The sequence below is a fragment of the Podarcis liolepis genome, assembly GCF_965112155.1.
Source record: "Podarcis liolepis genome assembly, chromosome: 13".
NCBI lineage: Eukaryota > Metazoa > Chordata > Lepidosauria > Squamata > Lacertidae > Podarcis > Podarcis liolepis.
The window spans coordinates 56,032,588-56,041,467 of NC_139573.1; the positions used below are offsets into that span (position 1 = coordinate 56,032,588).

The following is an 8,880-nucleotide window of genomic DNA, read 5'->3' on the forward strand; positions in this document are numbered from 1 at the left end:
TGCTGATCCTGAATATGTCAATGCACAAATAAATAAAACAATATTCTGGTGGGCCCCCTCACCTATGAATAGTAATGCTGAAGACTGCCAGTTTGAGAGGTTGGGAGGAGTAATGGCAAGAGAAAGAGGCTGTGTAACTTTCCCCTCTGAAGATATTCTACAGGGGGCCAAAGGGAGTCTTCTAGACCCCTCTGACCATCCCTTGGGGTCTTTCCCTAAGCCACAACCCCTCCTCACACCACACCTCTCACTGGCCCTGCTCTGCACCCTCCTCAAGGGTTTTTGCCTGGCTGGAATGGGCCCTTGCTTGCAAGGGTGGAAGACAGAGAGGTAGAATCATAGAATCATAGAATTGGAAGAGACCACAAGGGCCATCGAGTCCAACCCCCTGCCAAGCAGGAAACAGGTGTGTGTATGTTTGTGTAAACGTCTGACCTTTTTCACGACTGGATATCAGCCTATTGCACCAAGGAAAGCTTCACATACATTACTCCACCCACTTTGGCCTCGGATTCACCCACATTTGTCTCTGGCCCTGTCTATCCCTGGCATGTAGCTCCCATGGGGTTCCCCACCCTCCAACATCACAGCCCTGAAAGCATTGTTACAGGTGCTAGGAGGGATTATTTTCTTAGACTGACTGGCACTGGTGGAGGAAGGGGGTGCGGTTCGTCCCAGGTATCATCCCTGAGAGGGGGTGACATCACTGTCCCATCCCATGGGACTCTCACCATGGGTGGCGCTGCCCCCGTACTCACTGCCCTGCCCCTGTGGGATGCTCGACCCATCCCCAGGTGCACAGCTAGCTCCGCCTCTGCTGACTGGTTCATGTTTCACCAGTGGGAGATAATAACAGGAAATGTTCCCCAATAGCCTGAAATCTCCCTCCAGCTATTGGTTGTAATATGAAGCAGAGTTTGGAAAAATGATGCCCTCCAACTAGTCTTACGGAGTAGATAAAATCTTTAAAATCAGTTTAAGTTTGGATAGACTTTGAGAGAGGAGGAGAATGTTGAGAGTTTCTAGGTAGAATAAGATGAAATGAGTACAGGGGCTTTCCCTGGAAATAAATTTTGAAGACTGTCTGCTGAAGGAGTACTTATTTACTTGTAATATGCTTTGTTTGAATATTCATAAATAAAGCAAATTATAAATACATCATAAGTTTCCAGTGCTCTCTTCACTCCATGCAACTAAAACTCTGCAATCTTGCCCCCAAACTTCAAACTTCCTTGAAAAGAGGAGAGCACTTAACACTGTTCTAAGGCATTTTTCTTCTTCTTTACTAGCAACCAATAGCCTTGTTTGTCTAAAACCTTGAAGCGACTCTATTAATTATTTAGACACACATCAGGAGCAGGAATCCATTTAAAACCTTCTGGGAAACTCAGATATAAAGTCACATTCATCTACATTTCATTCACAATATTGCTCTTGTAAAAAAATTTTATATATATTACTAATTAAAGCTCAGTGCATTAGGCCATTAGAACCCACATGATTCATGGTAGCATAATCATCGTGCTTATCGTTTTGTGCTTTAAGTTTATTGGGTACACAAAGGTGGGGGCAGAACTGAGCAATTTGCAAAACTGAAATCAACCCAAGAATCACTTGAAACATTTCCTCTCTCCAGAGAAGTGATTTCACTATGTGTAAAGTGCTGCTCTGGCATGAAAAATGCTTCCAATCAATAATTAAATATAATGAAAGTTTGATGTTTCAGAAGGACACCCACAAAGCAGGACAAGAAAGGAACAGTCTCTTGCCTCGGCAAGGCCCTATTTCAAGTTTACCCTTTACACTGAAGAAAGGAATGAAGAAACATATTGTTTAAACAAATGTTTCAGAAAATTGTTAATGTGTGCAAAACACACTGAAATTGCTGTTAACTTATTTCACTAGGCAAGTCATCTTGTATACAGACATCTTTCGTGTTCAAACTAGCATTCATCATTCCACTATACAGTGGTACCTCGGGTTAAGAACTTAATTCATTCTGGAGGTCCGTTCTTAACCTGTAACTGTTCTTAACCTGAAGCACCACTTTAGCTAATGGGGCCTCCTGCTGCCGCTGCGCAATTTCTGTTCTCATCCTGAAGCAAAGCTCTTAACCCAAGGTACTATTTCTGGGTTAGCAGAGTCTGTAACCTGAAGTGTCTGTAACCCGAGGTACCACTGTACAGGAACTTTGCATGTTGCCTTGAAACTGTTGAGTAAATTTCTCTCTGGTCAATTTGAGAATGCCCTCCCCCAAAAGGGGGGGTTCTAAATTAACTCTTCATGTTTCATCTTTTTTTGTCCATATAGTAAATGCCAAACTCAGCTCAAATACAGCCAAAGAAACACTGACAATGGCTTTTTTGCTTTGCTCCGAGGCTCCTTGCCATCAGTGAACAAGCCCAGTGATGCTCCCAAGCCTAGAGGGAGGAAGGGGCCGTGCAGCTCCTAAGTTTCTCTGATCAAGCTCTAGGAAGCTTCACATCTCAAGCATCCAGCAGCATTCTGCAAAAGCTAGCTACTGAAATGAGAAACTTCCTGGAGCCTCCATGCTTTTGACCACCTCTGTATTTTGACCCTTGGGCTCTACTCAGCAGAGGCAAAGGGCCTTCTACAAAAGCCCAGCATGAAGTGAAATAAGATCCTGTCCCTCCCTTGACTCCTCTTGCACGTACAAAAGACTGGAAGATGGAATGGCTGTGGTCTTTTCTATCACTTCACAATATAGGCATCGGAGAAGGAAAATAATCCCTCCTTGCTGCTTTACCCCCTTCCCTAACGCCTGGTACTAAGCCATTTGTGACGCGAAAGGAGAAGGAAAAAGGAAAAACCATGTTGCAGATTGCAAAGGTTTCCTGGTTTCTCACTAAGTAGGAGATTGGCTGTACGGAAGCCTGACTCAAAATTGACAAGTTAATTAACAAGTTTAATAGGGTTAAACATTTATTTATCCAAGCTTTGTCCAGCAAGTTACAAAGACTCCAAGGGATACGAAGAAGGAAAGAAGTCAACTATACTTTGTACACATGACCCATTTCTCAAGTACATGCTGGTTTAAAAAGCAAGCCTCTTAAAAGCTTCAACATCAGGAGTCAGCAGTTATTTTCACTTAGGATGTTATACACTAATGCCCTTATTTAGTTTTTGCAAACTCATTAATAACAAGAGAGTGCTTGCATCTGCCACTTTGTAACTATATCTGTTTTTAAAAAAATAATAATAATGAAGGAAGGCTGGAGCCACTCACCCAACAACATAAACATTGTGTTTACTGTTCCATTTAACACTGCCTCTCCCACAACTTTAGGCAGTTATGCCATATGGGTTAAAACCTAGTTCTAACCAACACAAAGCATTTGTGATTGACCGAGCACTTTCACCTGTTTACATACAAAGCAGAAATATCCAGAGACCATCTAAATTCCTTCTGCAAGACTATGAAATAACAAAGCTTGTGTGTGTAAGACCAGAAACTTGTTCCCTCAGAAGAAATGAACATGGTGTCCAGCGGTGGTCCAGTACATTCTGGTACACAAGGAAGAAAATGCAAATGGAGCCCCATAGTTGTAAATTTATATAGCAATACATGAATTACTATACTATTTGCTGCCCTGGCTGGGCTGGTCTTGATGGTATCAGTAGTGAAAGAATGAGTGTCTGCAAATTCCGCCTCTTGTTTCTCATTTTAAGGGAAGATTGTGCTAAGAATGGAGGAGAGGTGACAAAAGATAAGGAGCTAAGATGTGGAGCATCACCTGATAACTGTTCTAACAGAGTGAAGGATTTTGGAGGAAGGCTAGTTTCAATTTAATGAAACATTCACTTTGGCACAAAGAAACCAGAAAGTTGGGATGCTGATCAAGGGCAAGCTGACAAAACACAGTATGAGGCAAAAGGTCTGAACTATTTTCAGTGACAGATTGTGTGAAAATGAGCTGGGGCAGCCTGCAGACAAACTATGCGATCTCCCTAAGAACAGCTAATGACACCTGCTTCCAGGACTGCTAGGCGTGTGCCTGTTCTTTGGTCTCTCACTCTCAACTTTTCTTTGTCCTCAAGCTATTGTTTTCATGTGCTCACCCAAACTGGTGAAATGTTAACAGAACTGTATCAGTGAAATCCTATATACAGGTATATCTATTGAGAAGCAAGCCCCCTTGAGTTCAGTTGGATTCACTCCCAGGTAAATGTATATATTGAATTGCAGCCTAACTCATTCATCCCCCACCGTCTTTCTGTATACTTAAGGTTGGACTGCTCTGCACATCTTTGTGCTAAGAAAAGACATTTTATCAGTGTAACTGTCCTTTTCTGTACTTTTCCAGCACTACAGCATCTTTCTTAGGATCAGGTAACCAGAACTGCACATAATATTCCAAATGGGGTACACCACAAATTTACTTTAAAACATTATGATACTTTCTGTTCTGTTTTCAGTCCTTTTGCTAATAATGAACATGAAAGCAACATTTAAAAAACCCAATCACTGTTGATCGCTGCTCTGCACTGAAACAGTGTTTCCAGTAAACTGTCCACCACACCGCCAAGATAACTTTCCAGGATACTCACATTAGTGCTTATTATCAAACATCAGGTCCATCAGTCCACTGAAACATCTCTCCAATTGGGGGAAAGTGTATGGCTTTGTAATTCCACTGAAGGTACAACTTGGTCCTTAGAGTTAATTTGAACAATACCATTGTATTCATTTTACAATATGCTGTCATTCAGCATCAGAACCAGTACCAGACCAGCAGGGACACTTCCATTGTTCTCGGAATGCTAGCTGCTGACATTCCATTTTGGGCATGTTCTGTCCTTTGAAATACTGCTGTTTCCATTCATTGTCTATAGCAATATCTTAGATACTATAATTCTGTTGAAATGCCCTTCCCAGTACTGTTGTATTTCAGACTGTTAAAACCCCTTTGGAGATATCTGTTCTAATGACAGTTCGTCGTTGTTCTACTAAGTGCTCATTTCCTTGAGTATGTGATCTTCAGATGAAGGATGGTATATAAATTTAATAGATGATGATGATGATGATGATGACGACGACTTAAAGTTTCCTGCATGTTTCAACTGTTCTGTTAGTCTTGCTTCCTTCATTATTATTTCTCCTATGTTAATCTCTTGTGTTGCCTAGGAGGGCCTGAAAAGCATTGCACTGTAGTGCAGAAGTTAGGCTGAGAAGATCTCCTGGACAAGGTCAAATTCAATGTCATCAACTTCATTGATAATTATTTTACATAGTAATTGATTTCGGGTTTTTTGTTTGTTTGTTTGTTTAAATGCCCCTGAATATTTTACATTTTATGTTGACTTTCTAAACAACCAGTCTAAAAGAGTTCCAGAAGCGGTGGTGGTGGTTGGTAATATCAATTTGGGCTCTTCTTTAGGGGTCTCTTCTGTTCTATGGGGAGGTTCCCCCACCTGCCCAGCCAGAAGCAGCTGTGCTGGGTGCAGCATTTCAAAGGCGAAGTCAACCATAAAGTTTTCTCTACCTTTGATTTTCAACAGAACCAGAGAAGAATCTAGGAACTTCAAAGGCTTCCTTCCTTCATTTGAGATGAGCACTACAAAAGCTCATCTCCAGACCCCAATCTGGTGAATTTTGGTGGCATTTCTACACAGCAGTGAATCTTGTGGCACTGCCAATGGGATGAAGCAGCGAGGTCCCAGTCTCACCTTCTGAGAGCTACACAACAGGTTTTCTAGTTCAACTTGGATGACTTTTGTTTCAAAATGAGCCAACTATACTTGGTAATACTAACTAGGCTACAAAGGCTCATATAGTTTATCAGATGCTAATTAAGGGTGTGACTCATCTGAAATTGAAAACGTTTGTAATCTTCTCTATGGAGAAGTTAAGGATATCTTTCAATAACCTCCCAATGAAATCAGTGGGATAAAAATGTTCACAATAGACTGAATTCTGCCCTACATTTGCCTTTTGTAGTGTTGGATGTGAGTCTATCTCACAAGCATTGTGATTTCATTCCGTGAATCATTAAACTGCATTCTAGTGTGCCATCGTGATATGTTTTCATATTCAGATATTCAGATATTTTAAATGGCAGAAACAACAACAAGAAACCTTCTCTTGTCACATTATGTTTTAATACTAGTTACAGACTAGTTAGTAAGTAGGAAGAGATGCAGAAGCTAAAATAGTTATCTGCCAGAAACTTCCGATCTACTTCAAACTATGCACTGTGTATTCTGTACAAGCGCTTGCTGCAAACAAATCAAATAACATATGAGAAGTAATAATAGATTAGCCACAACTGGCCATAATGCTAAACATATAAGAAATATTAATTTTCTAAAATTGACAAAGCACTCCTATACTATGCTTACATTCACTCAATTTTTGATGCCATTTAAACAGCTGAACATTTTTTGTATTCCTGCAATGAATAGCTAATTAGTGCAACAGCTATTTATTAGGTGCACAAGTAGCAGGCAATGGGATGGTTATGTTGGGAGAGCACAATCTGTATACTTTTCTTCTACACAGAAGTAGGTTTTACACAGTGTTTTTTAGGTTGTGTTTACACAATTTAAGATACAGGTGTTGGTCTTTGAAATCCGTCTAGAGCCGTAGTTCCCACGGGGGGGGGCAATTAGATTTGGGGGGGGGGGCAATTCAAGAATGAGTTATTAACAGTGTATGTCCTTTTAGGCTTCCTCCACGTGAATAGTTCACTTTTTGAATAATAAGAATTATATGCCATGGGGGAGGGGCATCAGGATTTTAGAGATGCTTAGGTGGGACATGGCCAACAAAAAGTTGGGAACCACTGGTCTAGAGGCATTGTCTATACGGGCCAGGAACTTCATAATAATGTCAGCAACACCCCATAGTCACTGGTTAGTTACAATCTAGGTTGCAGGTCTCTGGTGAACACAGGACTCTGCCTGTCTCCAGGTTTGCTGGTGGTCTCTTTTTGGTCAAAGGCTAAAATGAGCCAATAGCTTGTTATATTGGATAACTGATAATTAAACAGGCAGTTGATCTGAATTCCTGTAAGTCGGGATTGCTATCTTTCTGACTCAATACCACACTCCCAAACTTTTATTTAACCTAAATTTGAAATAACAGGTGAGATGGCATAGACTTTTGGTCACCCATACTTTCTATTATATTGTTGGGGTCTGTCCCAGCCTGCATCGCAGCTACCGACTTGCGCATCCACCACTAATGTGACTTGAAGGAGAGGAAGAAACTACGCATGCATACTTTAAGTGAACAAAGAAATTTTGATTCAAGTTGTAAAATGCCACACCACACCTTCTTATTCGAATACATGTAATAGATCTGCATCTCTGAATCCAAATAAGAGATCACTGGAAATCTCTCTCGTTAAAACACACACAACTGTTTTGGCAATCCTTTAACAGTACCGTCTCCATTTTTCAAAAAACGCTGTTGAGAGGAAGGGATCACACCACCGACAAAACTCCCTGTCAGGTTTCAGCAGCACAACATAACTTGGCGATTCGCAGAACTGAACCTGCTCGCCTATGACGGAAGCGGCATCCCCCCCCCCGGAGCCCCATCGGGACGCGGCAGGGGCTTCCCCCAAACAGCCCTTGCATTGCCTTAAATAGAAGGGTCTTTCAGGGGCGCAGGCGGGATTTGCGGGGGGGGGGGCGTTGTTGTTGAGCTTTCTTGGGAAGATCGCCCCAAAAGTTGTTCAGCTTTTCTTCGGAGATAACGGGTCAAAATCCCGCCCTGAAAGAGGACATTACGGGGGGGGCAGGGTTTTGTGGGGGGAGGCTTCTGCTGGGGGGGGGCAGAACTTCAGTTATTGTTCCTTCTCAATAATTGGGAGGAACTGCCCCCCTTGGCCACGGAAGTGGCTTTTCTTAATTGCCCGTTCTTGGGGGGGGGGGGTGGCTATTAATGAGCCTGTCAGATCAAAAGAAACGGGATCCTCCAGAAGCCTGGGAGGGGATCATTTCCCGTGCTGGGCACAGCTTCCCTCCCAAATCTGCTCCGGTCCTCCCTGGGCGACCCTCGCCCGCCCGGGATGGCGTCCCGCGAGGGGGAAGGCAGGCGCCGAGTGAGTCCCCGGAGAAGCGCCCCGAGGGAGAGGCGCGCAGGGCGCCGCGGGAAGCGAGGGCGAGATGCGCGGCGCTTCCCTGCCCCGGCTCCCCCGCAGCAGGACGGGAGGGGATCAACCCCATCGGCGGGCTCCTCCGGGGAAGAAGGAGCTGGTCGGGGCGCGGAAGCCGAGGGAGAAGGCAAGGCTCGCCGGGGCTTCCATGGATCCCACCCGGAGAAAAGTGGGGCAGAGGCGCAACTCACCTTGGGCAGAGGCTGCGGCGGGAGGAGGGTCTCCCCGGACGGGGCGCGGAGAGCAGCTCCGGGACACGAGGCGCGAGGCGGGCGGAGCGAGGAGGCAAAACCCAAAGAAGCGGCGAAGCGCCAGCTCGGAGTGGCGCGAAGCCGGAGGGAGGAACCAGCCCCGCCAAGAGAGGAAGAAGTGGCGCTCCTGGCGCTCCGGGAAGGGAAGGGAAGGCCGGCTGGCTGCTGGGCGGAGGGTCCCGCGCGGGGGGCGAAGGCGCCTGTTTCCCTGCTGCTGCCGCCGCTGCCTGCCTCGCTCCTGGCTCCTGGCTGCCTCAGACCGCGCTCTCGCGCTCGCTTCGGCGGGCGCGCTCCTGTGCGCAGCGGCGACGGCGCTGGCGCTGCTGGGCGCGGCGTGGCGGCGGCGGCGGCGGCGGAATTGGCTCCTCAGCAGAGCCCTGCCCTCGGCTCAGGCGGCGCGGGAGCGGGGCCCGGGCCCAGGGCCCCCTCTCTGTGGGGCCTGGGAGGGCGGAGAGGGCGAGGAGGACCCCCTGGCGCCTGGGCCTCGGGCTCTTCCTTCTGCTCCC

At 45.4% G+C, this 8,880-nt stretch overlaps 1 protein-coding gene and 1 long non-coding RNA gene across 5 annotated transcripts in view; one reads left to right on the forward strand and one right to left on the reverse strand.

Annotated features, from left to right (window-relative positions):
* The window catches only part of LOC310692376 (poly(rC)-binding protein 3-like), a 256,230-nt gene extending 247,576 nt beyond the window's left edge, over window positions 1-8,654 (reverse strand). Inside the window, exon 1 of one of the 4 annotated variants that reach the window (XM_083473289.1) lies at window positions 8,315-8,570. The gene's annotated coding sequence lies outside the window, so the exon portion shown is untranslated. Of the gene's footprint in view, window positions 1-8,314 lie in introns of all 4 variants that reach the window. The other 3 variants (XM_083473283.1, XM_083473292.1, XM_083473286.1) reach the window with 3 other exon arrangements.
* LOC310692415 lies at window positions 4,256-6,028 on the forward strand. Its single transcript, XR_014518785.1, has 3 exons — window positions 4,256-4,351; window positions 5,147-5,208; window positions 5,521-6,028. It is a non-coding gene; the product is annotated as an uncharacterized lncRNA (long non-coding RNA).
* Window positions 8,655-8,880: the final 226 nt, after the last annotated feature.